The sequence below is a fragment of the Mycteria americana genome, chromosome 1, assembly GCF_035582795.1.
Source record: "Mycteria americana isolate JAX WOST 10 ecotype Jacksonville Zoo and Gardens chromosome 1, USCA_MyAme_1.0, whole genome shotgun sequence".
In the NCBI taxonomy this organism is placed as follows: Eukaryota; Metazoa; Chordata; class Aves; order Ciconiiformes; family Ciconiidae; genus Mycteria; species Mycteria americana.
Genome location: NC_134365.1, coordinates 23372626 through 23387054, shown reverse-complemented (window position 1 = coordinate 23387054; position 14429 = coordinate 23372626). Strand labels below are relative to the sequence as shown.

The following is a 14429-nucleotide window of genomic DNA, read 5'->3' as shown; positions in this document are numbered from 1 at the left end:
TAGAAAATGTATTACTGTAAGGTTAGCGGTTCTTCTGCAGTAAATACCAACACTTTTTTTTCCCCCAAGCCCTTCCTTAGCGTTACCTAGCAGAGAGCACTGAGGATACATTCTCTTAGTTTTCTTACCTGGCTAGTTTTACCTATATGTGTTAAATCCTTTCAGTTTGTGACATGTGAAAAGCTACTTCTGCTAATTTAAGATTAAAAATACCTTTTAAAGAGTTTTCATATGTAAAATGCTTATAGATTTGAACTATTGACAGACTCCATGTTGGAGAATATGCATACAGTAAAAATGGTAAACATGAAAAAAAGTTGGCGTGTGTTTCTGAGAGGTACAAACCAGTCTTTTTTCCCTTTGGAAAAAATCATAGGATAACTTGGGTTGGATAGGATAACATGGTTTCCCAAAACATTCTCCTGGAGAAACTGGCTGCTCATGGCTTGGACGGGCATACTCTTTGCTGGGTAGACAACTGGCTGGATGGCCAGACCCAAAGAGTGGTGGTGAATGGAGTTTACTCCAGTTGGTGGCCGGTCACAAGCCGTGTCCCCCAGGGCTCTGTGTTGGGGCCACTGCTGTTTAATATCTTTATCAATGATCTGGATGAAGGGATCGAGTGCACTCTCAGTAAGTTTGCAGATGACACCAAGTTGTGTGGGAGTGTTGATCTGCTAGAGGGGAGGAAGGCTCTGCAGAGGGACCTGGACAGGCTGGATCGATGGGCTGAGGCCAGTTGTATGAGGTTCAACAAGGCTAAGTGCTGCATCCTGCACTTGGGCCACAGCAACCCCATGCAACGCTACAGGCCTGGGGAAGAGTGGCTGGAAAGCTGACAGGCAGAGAAGGACCTGGGAGTGTTGGTTGACAGCTGCCTGAATATGAGCCAGCAGTGTGCCCAGGTGGCCAAGAAAGCCAATGGCATCCTGGCTTGTATCAGAAATAGTGTGGCCAGCAGGACTAGGGAAGCGATCGTGCCCCTGTACTTGGCACTGGTGAGGCCGCACCTCGAATACTGTGTTCAGTTTTGGGCCCCTCACTACAAGGAGACATTGAGGGGCTGGAGTGTGTCCAGAGAAGGGCAACGAAGCTGGTGAAGGGTCTGGAGCACAAGTCTTATGAGGAGCGGCTGAGGGAGCTGGGATTGTTTAGCCTGGAGAAAAGGAAGCTGAGGGGAGACCTTATTGCTCTCTACAGCTACCTGAAAGGAGGTTGTAGAGAGGTGGGGGTTGGTCTCTTCTCCCAGGTAACAAGTGATAGGACAAGAGGAAATGGCCTCAAGTTGGGCCAGGGGAGGTTTAGACTGGATATTAGGAAATTTTACTTCACTGAAAGGGTTATCAAGCATTGGAACAGGCTGCCCAGGGAAGTGGTTGAGTCGCCATCCCTGGAGGTATTTAAAAGACGTTTGGATGAAGTGCTTAGGGACATGGTATAGTGGTGGTCTTGGTAGTGTTAGGTTTATGGTTGGACTCGATGATCTTAAAGGTCTTTTCCAACCTATATGATTCTGTGATTCTGTGGAAGGGGCCACTGAAGGTCAGGTAGTCCAACACCATGCTCAGATCAGGGACAGTGCGATCAGGTTGCTCAGAACATATAAAGTATTTAGCGGTCTACTCTACATAGCTCAAAACTTAAGTATATGGTGGTGAGTTTCTTGGGATTTCTGAAAGGGAAAAAATGGAATTGTAATAGGTCTCCTTTGTCTTCACCTTTTAGAAGCAAAAAAAAAAGAGGGAGGCTGAGGAAAGAAGTTCTTTACTATGCATTTCTTTTATTTTTAGATGGAAATAAAAATTTCATCAGGCTAAACCTTACTTTCCATATTCAGTTATTCCCCAGAAAGCTGAAATAAGTATAGATGTAGGCTTTTTGAGAATATGCCCCTAGAAGTTAATTTCTGAAGTGAAGGGAAACTGCAAGGTGACATGGCTTTTGAAAATTGAGTCTTAATAAAGGGCTTCATTTAGGCATCCATCCTTGAAAATGGATGGTGAACTATGTAAGGTTTGGGAGGGAAAGGGGAAAAAAGGAGATGCAAGAGAACAATAGTAGATGAAAGTACAAGGTAATATAAGTCCTTGGTTAATGCCCCCATTTGAAATTAGCACTGGTTGATTTGGTCACCCAACCATGGGCAGCTCTAAGTCAAATTCTTACCATAAAGTGTTCTTGCCACAGATTGGGCTTGAGTAAGTTCGTTATGGATGTGCTGTTATCTTCTAGAAAAGTGGCCCCTCCAAGGCAGAGTTAGGATGCTCTGTAAATACCTTTCTAGTGCTTTGCATGTCCCCAAGACATCTGAAGGTGAGAGGGCACCTGCAGTAGAGAAAAACAGAGAACCATGTTTATTGATAATGGCAGCTGTAATGAGTTTCCCCTTTTATAAGGCTGTGTTGAATCTCCAGCAGTCAGACAGGGTAAACGTCCATCACTGGGTCTTGAATGTGAAATGTTGCATCACTCCTGCAGTGAGGGAGCTAAGAGCCTGTTCTGTTGTTCCAGGTGAGAAGAGCGAGGGGGACAGCCCAGGGCTCAGTTCTGGGGCTTGCCTGGCACCCGCTGGAGCACAGCTGAATAAGACTAAACACTGACGCTGCCTCATCTCCTCCTGAAGTCCCAGCAGAAGTGGGTTCCTCTCTCCCAAGCCGTGGTGTGCACGCAGACTTCTCATGTGATTTTTTGTTTTCAGGTAAGCTCACTTTTCCCTTTTTTTTTAATACATTAGAGTTTTCTAAATGCGAAATTGTATTCTATTTTTTCTAGACAAATTTGTTGCTATTCATCAAGACTTTCAGACGTTGCTGGAGCATATAATAAATGTTTATTACTACTAATGGAGATAAAACTTCTAGGAGCCAATCTTGCAAGAGGCATTAAAAATTAGCAAAGAAAAAAAAAGAAAGAACAGCTTGGCAGAGGTTCTGTATTCATAAACCTATTTATAGGTGATGTGCTGGGTAGAGGAGCGGGTTTGTGCCTCTGCCAGCAAGATGCTCCAGCCTACTGCTGTGCTAGCGCTTGCCGTAATTTTGCACTTACATTCTGAGTCTCCCAGGGGGATGCTGAGCAGATGTGTGATTGACCTGAATCTCGAAGGTGCGCGGGTTTGACTGCGTCTCTGAGGATGATCGGAGAGATTCGATCAACTTCTTTTCCAGGACCTGTTCACGTTGATTAGCATGTGTTGGCTTGACAGGTTTCTCAGAAACCAGCTTGTAAAACCTTCTTCCAACTAAGAATTTTCTTTATCCTCAAGTGGCTAAAGAGACCTGAAGCAAAGATTGACAGAGGGGTTGCACAAACATGGCTCTCGGTCTGTTCTTTAGCTGCAAAGTGGTTTAAAACCGTTTTGGCAGCTTGCTTGGTGCTGGCGACGCTCCTGGAAGCGCTGCTGTCAGGAGTGCTGGTTCCAGCCTGGCGTGAGCCTGGAGGGGGAAGCGAGGGATTTTGCTGGGACCGCCTGTGCCACCTTCATCTCGGCTACCGGTAGTAATTGCAGACCGTACTTTTCGGAAGATAGCACTTAGCCTTTCCAGCAAGAGAAACATGTGTCTCCTGTCTGACACCAAAGAGAAACAAAACAATGGGAGAGGAAAAAAAAATTTACAAAGAGCCAAGTTAAGAAAACAAGTGTATTCTAGTGTTTAGCTAGTAGCTGGCTGCATGCCAGTTTGGGAGGGGTTTTGGTTTGGGTTTGGTTTTTTTTTTTTGGGGGGGGGATGCTTCTGTGCATAAAGTTTCACTTCCCCTTAAAAACTAATGGGAAAAGGAGGGATCAAAATACAGTTTTACATGCATGTGAGCTGCAGAATGGATAAAAGTGAAGACAGCTGTTCTAAAACAAAGAAGTACATTCCCCCTTCACACATTCATTTATGTACCTAAAATAATGATATTTTGAAATGTAGGAAAAAGCATGAAAATAGCCACTATTTAAGCTTATTTAGAAATACACATCAGGGAAGATGAGTATCACTAAGGAACAAAGGTGGGTCCTGTGGGGGATGCGAACGTAAGGGCGGACTCACTGAAGGCAAGTAATAGCAGAGTAATTTTGCTGTGGAATTTTAAACCAATTATGTGAATAACAGAGTATATGTTCTGAAAGTAGCCAGAAGTGCTTTTTTGTGGGTATAGCTAACGTGGTTTCAGAAAGCCTCTGCCCAGCCGGGGTTAGCGCTCCCACAGCTGAGGCGGTGCGAGTGCTCACGTGTTTGGCTGGACATCCGTTGCCCCCCTGCAAGTCGGCCTTTTGCGATCTGCCTCTCCCATGGTAAATCTTCCAAAAAATGCACAAAGGTGTGTCTGATAACACTCAGTGCATCAGCTTGTTTCTACATGTGTTTGGAAAGTCTGATGTTCAAAAGGTGCTTGGTCTTAGATTTTGCAGAGATTAAACGTTTTGATAAGTTGCATTAAACTACATCAAACTTTTACTGAAATTACTGCAGGTTTCACATAACTGGACTGATTAAAGGTAGTATTTCAAGAAGCCTTCACTGATCTAGTTGTTTCTTGAGCTCTGTTCCTTTGAAAGGAAGATTAGCATCCTTGTGCTTTTTAATAAAATGAGCCGAGTACTAAAAATCCACTGTCAGCAGTTTGGCTTGAACACCAGAGTATGTGGCTCATTGCTCTACAGAACATGGAGGATATTAAATGTGGATATTAATTTTGTTCGTTCCTCCTTCACAAAGAAAATAGAAAATGCTCATACAAGAGGGGGAAATAGTTTATGGGTTTCTTCAGCATTGCTTTTCATAGTATGCAATTATGAACTTTGAGGCATAGTGGATATGAAGTGTTTCCTGGTGTTAGCCATGTGTAAATAAGTATAAATCAGGTTGGTTCTTTTTTTTTTTTTTTTGTACAACTGTTGAAATACCTACATGGTAGTGCTTAAAAAGAGAAACAAAACCTATGAGATCTCTGCTTAACTTTCTTTTCTTTCTAGAAGCTTTCTTCAAACTTCATTAATCTTCAAAGTTTTCCCTGTAAATGGGTGGCCAGCATAAGCATTGCTGCAAATTCATTTCATGTGAAGATTTTGTCTCTAAAGTTGTTCAAGTAAGCGTAGCTGCAAATCTGATTCACTTGTGTGGCAGTGAACTTCACATGTAAATCGAGCTTCTAATAAGTCCGCATTGTGCTAGTAAGTGCTAATGGCTGCCATCAATCAGAGGGCTGGTAAAGTTGTTCTCCCCCTCTCCCCCAGACTAAATGAGACAGCAATTAAATGCCCTTTTGTTGAGTGATAGCTGAGACAATGGAAATCAATGTCCAAAGCACAAACCAGAATGGCAAGTCTTAAGTATAAGCTAAGCCATGTGTCCCAAGGGATTGGCATGTTGATTTGCTTACAGCTGAGAGGGTATATGAAAGGAATAACTGGGTGTGTAGACAGCAGGAGAAGCAGTAATGCTCCTTAGAGCGCAGCCAGAAAGGAGTATTTGCTGGGAAGACCTCTCAATGGGGCCATGCTGCCATCACCTTGCCTCCGTGCAACCCAGGCTCAGTCGGCAGTACAAATTTGATCCGGAACAGGCCCTGGCATAAGATCATGATCAGAAAAGGTGATACCGAGTTTGTTTGTTGTATGTTTTTATGTTGGCTGCTCGAGAACAGGCAGTATCTGATCTGGTATGAAGCCTGCTGATACAGACTTAACCTTTCAGCTGTTCTGAAAGTGCTTCAGCTGGCAGGGTGAGTTTATACTCAACCAGTGCTGTTATTGCAGTGGTTTAGATCCCTGGAACAGGATTTGCTGCATTGTCAAGCCGCATGCTGAGAACAACATCCACCCTCCCCAAATGCCATTGCTTTTGTTCCTGAGTGCCTACAGGTGCAAGAGTTACTCTTGTGTCTCTCCTCAATAAAATTGCACTGTAAAAAAGCCCAGTTTGCTCCTCGATTTCTTGTAGATGAAAACAATCCCTTGAGACCCTTAGTACTGGTTAACAATTTTGTCCAAAGGACATGCAGTCACTTAGGTGGTTGACCGTGTTTTGCCTGTCTTCTTCACTCTAGAGCTTCTCCAAAGCTCATTATGTCAATGGGTCGCTTCCTTTTGACTTCAGCTCACAATTCTGCCTTAGCTTTATTGCCGTGCTGAAAGGGCCTTGAGTTACTCATGTGCACAGGGCTGCATTGTCTCTACTCTGTGTGGGTTTTTTGTTTTTTTGTTGGGGTTTTTTTTCTGCTTTTGTGCAAAACTGTAAATGCATTGAGAACAACAAGCTATTGCATTTACTAATGGCAGGGCACACTGCTGTCATGCAGCTCATATGCTGTTGGCGGAGATTGTGGCTATATGATGCTTTGCAGCAGCTCAGCTAAACTGAGGGAAAGTCTTCTGCAAGTTTAAGGCTCCAAAGAACTGTTACAGTAAGAAATTATTTTATTTTTTGTGCCTGAAAAGTAGTGCACACAGATGACCAGCGTCGTCTGAAGTAATACTAGGATTTGACTAGAAGAAAATACATGTTTAGAGAGTTCTGTATTGAATTTGTTCTGTGGACTACTGTATCTGTCACAGCTCTTTTGAGGGCTTGAACAAAGAAAAACAAAACTACCTGTATTAAGAGGTCCACAGAACTCGGCAGGTATTAGGAATGAACTCATACAAAACCTGCTAATTGGTGTTCCTTGTCCTTATCACTTGGTGATCAGGCACTCTCTCTTTTCCTTGTGTGGCCATCAAGGAGACACTCTCTGTCCAAACTCATGTTCTACTGCACTCACGTTTAGTCTTCGGTTTTATAGTATTGACAATTACTGTGAATGACACTTCACAATCCTGTTGTCTTCATATCAATTCAGGTGTTCACCTCTAACATTAACTCTGGTTCTAGCCTTGACTTGAACCTGACTTCTGCATCAGGTTCTCTGTTAAAGTAAAGCAGAGACCCAAGAAACCAGGAGAGACTCTGTATGGGCACAGCAATACCTGCCATGTTACCAGCATGAGTATAATACTTGGAACCTTTTAATGAAGACCTTGGATTATTAATGTGGTCTTCAATATTACCAATACTGATACCTTTTCTTAAATATTAAAGCATTCTTGTAAATAAATATATAATAATAAATTCTACAATGTGGCCAACATGATCACAGGCATAGAGAGTGCAAAAGCTATTTGTACTGGTTTATATTTAATTATTCTATGTGTAATTTTGAATAATCACGGATTAGCTTTTTTAAGCATCTACTTCTATATTGCAAGCCTTCAGCAGTCCAATAAAGCAGAGCCATTGACTGCTATTTGATGTGTCCATTACCTCCTGCAAATGCCTTGGAATACAATGGGGTAGCATGCAGACTTCAGAGCTGTCATGACAGGTATTAAGAACGTGTCAAATCCCAGTGATGACTGATAACATATCTGTCATTTGTGATGGGATTATTAGGAAGACGAAAGCCACTAGGAGAAAGATACTCTAGGGAAAAAAAGGGGGAGGGAGGTAGCAAAAGGATGTGAAGGATTGCTTTTTTTCTTTATTCTGGTTGTGTATCTTGTGTGAATGTGGAAAGAAGGCTGAGCTTCATCTCACTTGTAAGATTAGGTTTTGCTGAATGGATCCAGTGTACCTAGTACACAAACTGATGCCTTTCAGGTGTCTTAGGCTGAGCTGTAAACACATCAAACATTTAAAAGCAGTTAAATATCAAGACAAAGGAAACATCTTATTCTGCTGCCTTCTGGTACTCAGGCAGTGCCAGGACAGAGGAGGTGACCTGCGAGCTTCTTGCTGTCAGCATCTTTGGTGCACGAGTATCTCCAGGAGTGGTAGAACCGGCGTAGCTATCTCATACAGCCCCCTGCATATAGACCTCACTTTGCGGGGGAATATTAGATGTAAGGAGAGGGTGAGACTTGAAGTTCAGTGGGCTGAGACAACTATTCCTAGCTGTCACATGCTCCCTTAAATCCCCTTTCAGCAGGATTCCGCAGGATAGCCTTTGAACAGAGACTCATAATACTGTCCAGATTGTCTCTCTGTCCTTTCTGCCAATTTATCTGTTCGCTTTGTAAGAAAAAGGACCTCGTCTTTATCTCTACCCCTTCCACAGGCACAGCCAAGTTGCTTATCAGCTCTCTCAGGGCGCCCAGTCCATTGGGGAAGCAAAGGTAGTGGAGGTCAGCCCAGTGCCCAAGTGGGCAGTTGAGTACCACTGGACTGTTGCTGGAGGGCAGCTGCTGTGTTGGATGTGTTCAACCAGGATGGCTGCCAGCTTGGATAACGCTGGGTGGCCGTCCACGCTGGTTGATGGCTCAGAGAGGAGCAGCTGCTCTGAAGGTAAGCAGGAGGCCAAAGGACGGTCTCGGGTTTGGGAAGCAGAGGTGGAGAGTAGAGAGAGAAGACCTCTGTGAAGACCAAGCTGTAGCTGCCATGGCATGAAGTGAACAATGATTGATGTTTAAGTGATTGGTGGTACGTGAGAAGGACGCAGTGGCCTAGCCAAAAGCGAATGCTGTGGCGTGGCTTTGGACCCCGTTCCTCACAATCGCCGCTGGCAAATCGGCTGCCATAAGCTGTCCATGTCTGCCTTGTGTCGCACAGCAGAGAAAGGCCAAGCCGACGCTGCTCCTGGTGAGCTCACTGCTCTCCTCCAGTGGGGCAAGCTCCCCTCTCGGGCAAGGTGACCCCACGGCAGCCCCACCATGGGGCAGGGAGTGCTGACGGGGCAGTGGGGCAGGTGGTCAGCCTCTCGCCCCTGCAGAAGGACATGCTGGAGCACATGGCAATGGCTGCACGGGTGCTGCGGGTGCGAGCGCAGGCTGCAAGCTGTGGGGTGAGCTACGGCAGGGATGGTGATGGCACCTACCGCGTGCGTGCTCACAGCAGGACACCTCACGTGTACCATAGGGGAAGAGCGTGCACCAGGGCTGTTGCAGCATGCCCGTGGGCTCATGCCCTTGCTTACCTCATGGAAACTTGCTCGCCTGCCCAAGCCCTCAGAAAGACCTTTTTTTCCCCCTGTCTCTAAACGCAACGTTTACCCCCACCCACAGAGGCTGGCTGAGCAAAGAGCAACCTGAAGCAAGGACGCCAGGTCTTAAATGTGATGTATTGAGGCTTAATTAATTTCCCAAGGTAGTTCTCTTGAGGGCCTTGTGGCAACCATCCCAAAACAACCAGTGATTTGGGTACCTCAACCCAAAGCTGATTTAGCTTAAGAGTTGTTAAAGAAGCCTGATTTTTTTATTATTATTATTTTTCCTCCAGAAGCTGAACTCAGCATTTCTTCAGAGCAACTTGAACTGTGCACCCAGAAATCATTAATCATGCTGTAAAATCTTGGCTTCAACTTCCCCCTTTATATGTAGGAGATTACCATACGGGTTGTTAACATTGTGTCTTGCCGGCTGGCAGTACCTCGGTTCGTACTGATTAAATATGGTTTCATAAAGAGGAAGGGTTGTGAAGAGCAGCACTGCAGTGAAGAGCCTTCCTCCATCAGTCACAGGTTTGCTTTTGGCCACGGGTAGATGCAACACAGGTGTTCATGTATATTGAGGATGGGCAGCCCACGATGCGTGACTTGGCTCTTTGGTGGCTACCCCTTCGGGAGGAGACACTAGTGCAAATAGAGACTGCTGACAGCATTCACAGCCTACTTTATATCTTTTTTCCAGTGCTCTCATTGTCTTTTATCAACTCCCATATTTAATAGATTTGTGTGGTGAATGGGTTTTCTGTCCGGAGAAGGGACTACAGTAAATAGCACATGAGCTTGGAGTACTTCTCTGAGGGGAGCTATTCCTTCCCTGTACTCTCTCCTCCTTCCCCAATTCACTAGATTTTGTCAGTGTAAAAGAAGAAATAGGAACACTTATCTGGGAGGTATTGCAGAAGTTGACTTGAGACTCAGCTGTTTCTTTTTTTCATTTTGCTGTACATGAGGTGTCCTGAGATAACACAGAAAATCATGAGGTTGGGGGAGTCACCTCTGAAGATCATTGAACTTTTAATAAAATTCCTTTTAGGGTCCAAGATCAACACTGCCCTGCATGGTCTCAGTTCTGTTTTACATGTGCTCACACTTAGCTGCAGTCCAGTTCTTGATTTATTTTTTTATTTAGTGGCAGGATTAGAGGCATTCTTTGAAAACCAAACCACCACTACCATCCAATTCAAATACACAAGGATATCTTTAACCAGAAAAAAAAACAGCAAAGAAAACCCTTTGTAAGTCTAACTCTTGAGTTCATCGCATATTTGAATGAAAACTGATTACCATGTTTGTTTGGACAAAGTAAAACATTTCCAAAAATTAAAGAAATCAGCAGTGGTGGTGTTTGGGGGAGGGGAGCTGGAAGGGAAAATATTGCAAAATTACTTTTTGCTGATAATAAACAAAGCCCAATGGGAGATTTCTGTTTTGAAAATATGTAACTGTTGACATGGGGATGTTTGTTAGAATATTTTTAGTGCTGATAAAGGAAAGTAACATTCATTGGAGTTTTGGTAATCTTCAACAAAAACACATGTTAAGCTCTGGTTGCTCTGCTCTGGATGGTAGCGTTACACTATGTGTAGGAAAGGTTTTTCTAGGCTAACAGTTTCCTCTATTATTTCCACCTCTAAGCCTTTTATACTGTATTTAGAGGAGAGGGAATGAGAGATAGAGAGGTTTGGTCATAAGGAGAATAGTGTGCTACACGAGTGTCTCTGATAAGACTTTCAGGGTGGTGTTTGCAAGTTGAAAGGTTGCAGCTAAGCGTAGGTAAAGCTAAAAAATTTGTACTCATTTTAATTGTGGTGTAAAGCATCAGTATTATCATATGAAAAGCACCAGTGATGCCTTGACTTGCTTGATAAAATAAGAATCTGTTCACGGTAATGACCATTAACTCACTGACAGGATGATAAAGAGATTACAGGGTTCAGCTTCCCACTTATAAAGAATTGGTTGGTGCACGTGCTATTCTGCTAGTCCCATCTCAGTGTATGTTGTGGAACAGTCATGGAAAACATTTTTAATATTTTTAATGTGCTACCTGACAACATGATCTCTATAGTATACAATTTTCTGTTCCTCTGACCTCTTACACACCAATTGTATTGGGAAAACATTAATTAAAGGGGAACAATGTATTTATTGTGACTTGAAGTTGCTTTTATCGCAGTTCCTATTGTTCAGGTTCCTGAACAGGAATGAAAGAGCCTGCTTAAAGATGCTCTCCAAGCACTCTGTGTAAGGATGGCTCTTTGTTCGTAACTGCCAAAAAGTAGCAGCAAACTATAAAAGGAAAAATTCCCCTCTGTGTGATTTCAGTCCCTTGAGTCTTGATGTGAAATGTTTTATATTAATTCTCTTCCAGATTTAGCTTAGTTTAATTTTAGTCTCGGTCATGGGCCACCAATGTGTTTTGTTCTTCTTTAAAGTATGCATCCCTTGGTAACACCTTGAAAAAGATAATAATTTTTGGAGTGATGCAAAGAAAGTTGGGAAGTTATGGAAATTCAGTGGGAGTCTTGTTTATACACTAACCTGTGATTTTATTTACTTATTTATTTAGGTTTTTTTATTATATGGTATATTGCCAAAGAATACCTCAGTGCCCTGAACAGAGACCAATGTCTGCAGAAGTTACAGTGCTGGTAGTGGCCATCATCTAAAGATCATGAGGCAGATGGAACAGCTAGGGGCCCGAGTGTAAGATTTTGAGTTCAGAGTCCAGCAAAGTCCCATCCGTCTGAAAAAGGGTCAGAGCCCCACTGCTTCTTACTTCCCTAATGATGTAACTTAGCTTGACAAAACCAATTTTGTCTCCTCGTAAGCCTTGCCTCTCTCATGGCATATTACATGGTATGATAGACAGCATCTTCAAATGGAAGACAAATCAACTCTCTCTTCTCTCCGAAATATAAAAAATAGTTTTCGTTCATGGATAAGTGTTAGCCAATACAGTTTCCAGAAAGTTGCACTCACTCAAGCCCTACCCAGCAGAAATGCTACTGCTTTGAAGTGCCTTATTAAATTCTTGTCCATCCTATTCCTTACCTTACTGTTCCTGCCTGTCTGTTATAAATTTTTGTTCTCGCATGTGTTAGCCTGATCGATTATGTATCATACAGAAAGGCAGTTTGCTTTTCTTAACTTTTCTGTCCAGCTGTAACTAGTTCCTCTGTCACCTTTCTAAATATTCTCTGGCTGGTTTTGAGCATTTCCACAGCATTCATGTTACTCTTATAGTGATGTGTGAAATTCTCTCATTCCCTTTTCCTTACCAGCCTTCATATGTGTTCATATGAAATAGAAATGTTGCCGTAAGTTACAGGACAGAGTGAACTGCAATGAGAGAAAGTCCGAGAATGCCACTTCAAGCCCACAAAGAACTTAAATCACAGGATTTACAAGGGGTGCAGAAGTCGATCTGAGGAGCTGGATGCTGCCTGCTGCTTCGAAAAGTTGGGGGACCTGTTCAAATCCCACTAGTGCCAGAGAAGAATGCGTACACTGAAACCCAGGGGGGGGAGTAACTAAGCTCTTAGGTTAAGCGTAAGTGTCGGGGAGGCTTTGCAGCTGCACTGCTCTGGCTCCGCTGCTGCCAGTCTTCAGCTGAGCTTTAACCAAGACTGCTTGGAGTCAGGTGTTCACCTGTGTTGCAGTCGTGTATCCCGATAGCAGCTCAGGTACGGTCTCAGTATTCAATCTGTTACTCCAGACCTACAGGCTTTTAAGAACGTAAACCCTGTTGGCTATTTTAATGTGCCAGGGATCTTTATCCCCATCCTTTTCTGCCAGAATATCTATGAAAAAATGGATTTTTTTTTTTTATTATTTTTTGTAAAAAGAGTTATCCCACCTGATTCTTTCATTGATGTCCTTGCTTATTGTTTGCGATCATACTTCTTTCTGGTGACAGGCATGCTGAAATTTGACATTAGGATATGCCAATATACACAGTTTGGGAGAAAACTAGTTGAATTCTTTGTATGTATGGAATACAGAATGCAGAAATAGAAGCCTGTAAATTGCTTAAAAAGCATTGTATGGTTTAAAACTTATTTGTTACCTTGCAGTTACCTGTAAGGTCCACTCTAGAGTCAGCCACCTGTATAGTTACTTATATTACTGCATGTTTCATATCTGGTACACAAAAAATTATGTTTATTCTTTTCTTCCTGATGTGAAAGCCATTCTCAGTCAATAAGCTGTCAAGCTACCCTTTTGTCATCATCGCTGCCTAGCAGTGTTCTTTTGCATTGAGTCTCCTAAATCTTGCCAGTCTAATGTGTTAAATTCTTTGACAAGAATGTTCCAGTTTCGGAGTGCTGAGAGCTTTGCTTGTTTTTCTTCATGAATGGAACGAAACACTGCTTGGTGAAAATACAATTGCAGCAGAAACTGAAAAATTTAGACTTCCTTTGTAATCAATAGAGGAAAAATGGACACTTCTGGACTGTTATCCACCGCAGCCCTTGAGCTCTCTACCTTGGAGAAGATTAATTGCGTTCTCCAAGTGCCTGGTTTTCTTGGCTGATAAAGAGAGGTTAGTTGGCTCACTGCGAGAGCTATTTCCACACTGTTGCTACGGAATTTTAGGAAAGATGGGCTTCAGCATTTTGGTTTCAGCAATGAATAGCACAGCTAAGCAAGGACCTGTATCTCTTCTGCTGTGTTTCTACTTAAAAATAAACAAAAAGGATCCAAAACCTATTTTGCTTGTGGCTCCAGTTCACATGGCAAAGTTGATTTGTGAGGTCCTCTCCCTACCCCCACCCCCAAATTTGGGGTTTTTACTTGGAGGCAAGCTTGGCTACAAAAAGACTGCTTTAAAGTTTGAATATTCAGACTGAAGCTAAAGCTGGTGAAGTGCTTCAAAAATAGGCTGTTCACATCCCTTTCCTTAAAAGTATTGCACACTAGTGCTGGGAAGCCTTTACGAAATAGATAAAGTAAACAGATTATTCTTCTCTAACATTAGCCTTTTCCCTGCTGTGCTTGGGGAACTGGGTGCAAATTGACTTTTTGAGACTATGTTATATTTTGCATTGTTATACTTGTGATAAAGCAGAAAATGGGATGCACTATTTAAGGTCAAAATGATTTTGACTTCTGCCTGCCATGACTTTGTATTTAGGGCTGTGGGTGGCCTTCTGGAAAGTTGTTTGTCCTAGAGATGGTTTCCAGCTTTGCACAGAAGGCAAAGATGGAAAATGCATAGGACAGTAACAATTTCTGTATCTGTAATATATTACAAAGGATTTTTCCCTCCCTATCAGTGCAGTTATCCACCTATGTTTAGTCTCACACAGCACTGCATATTTTTTTTTATATGAAAGTACATGATAATCTGCAGCATGCGTTAGGGAACAGTGTGCTCATTAGGCTAAAGCCCCATGTCTGCTCCATGAACAGCTGAGCTGCTGGGGGACATGGGTGTGGGCAGGCAGAGCTGGCCGGGC

The 14429-nt window shown here is 43.0% G+C and overlaps 1 long non-coding RNA gene across 1 annotated transcript in view; it reads left to right on the top strand.

Moving 5' to 3' along the window:
• Window positions 1–2697, top strand: part of LOC142405479 (uncharacterized) — an 85478-nt gene extending 82781 nt beyond the window's left edge. Inside the window, exon 3 of the long non-coding RNA XR_012774190.1 lies at window positions 2512–2697. This is a non-coding gene — a long non-coding RNA (uncharacterized LOC142405479). The remainder of the gene's footprint in view (window positions 1–2511) is intronic.
• The last annotated feature ends 11732 nt before the right edge of the window (window positions 2698–14429 follow it).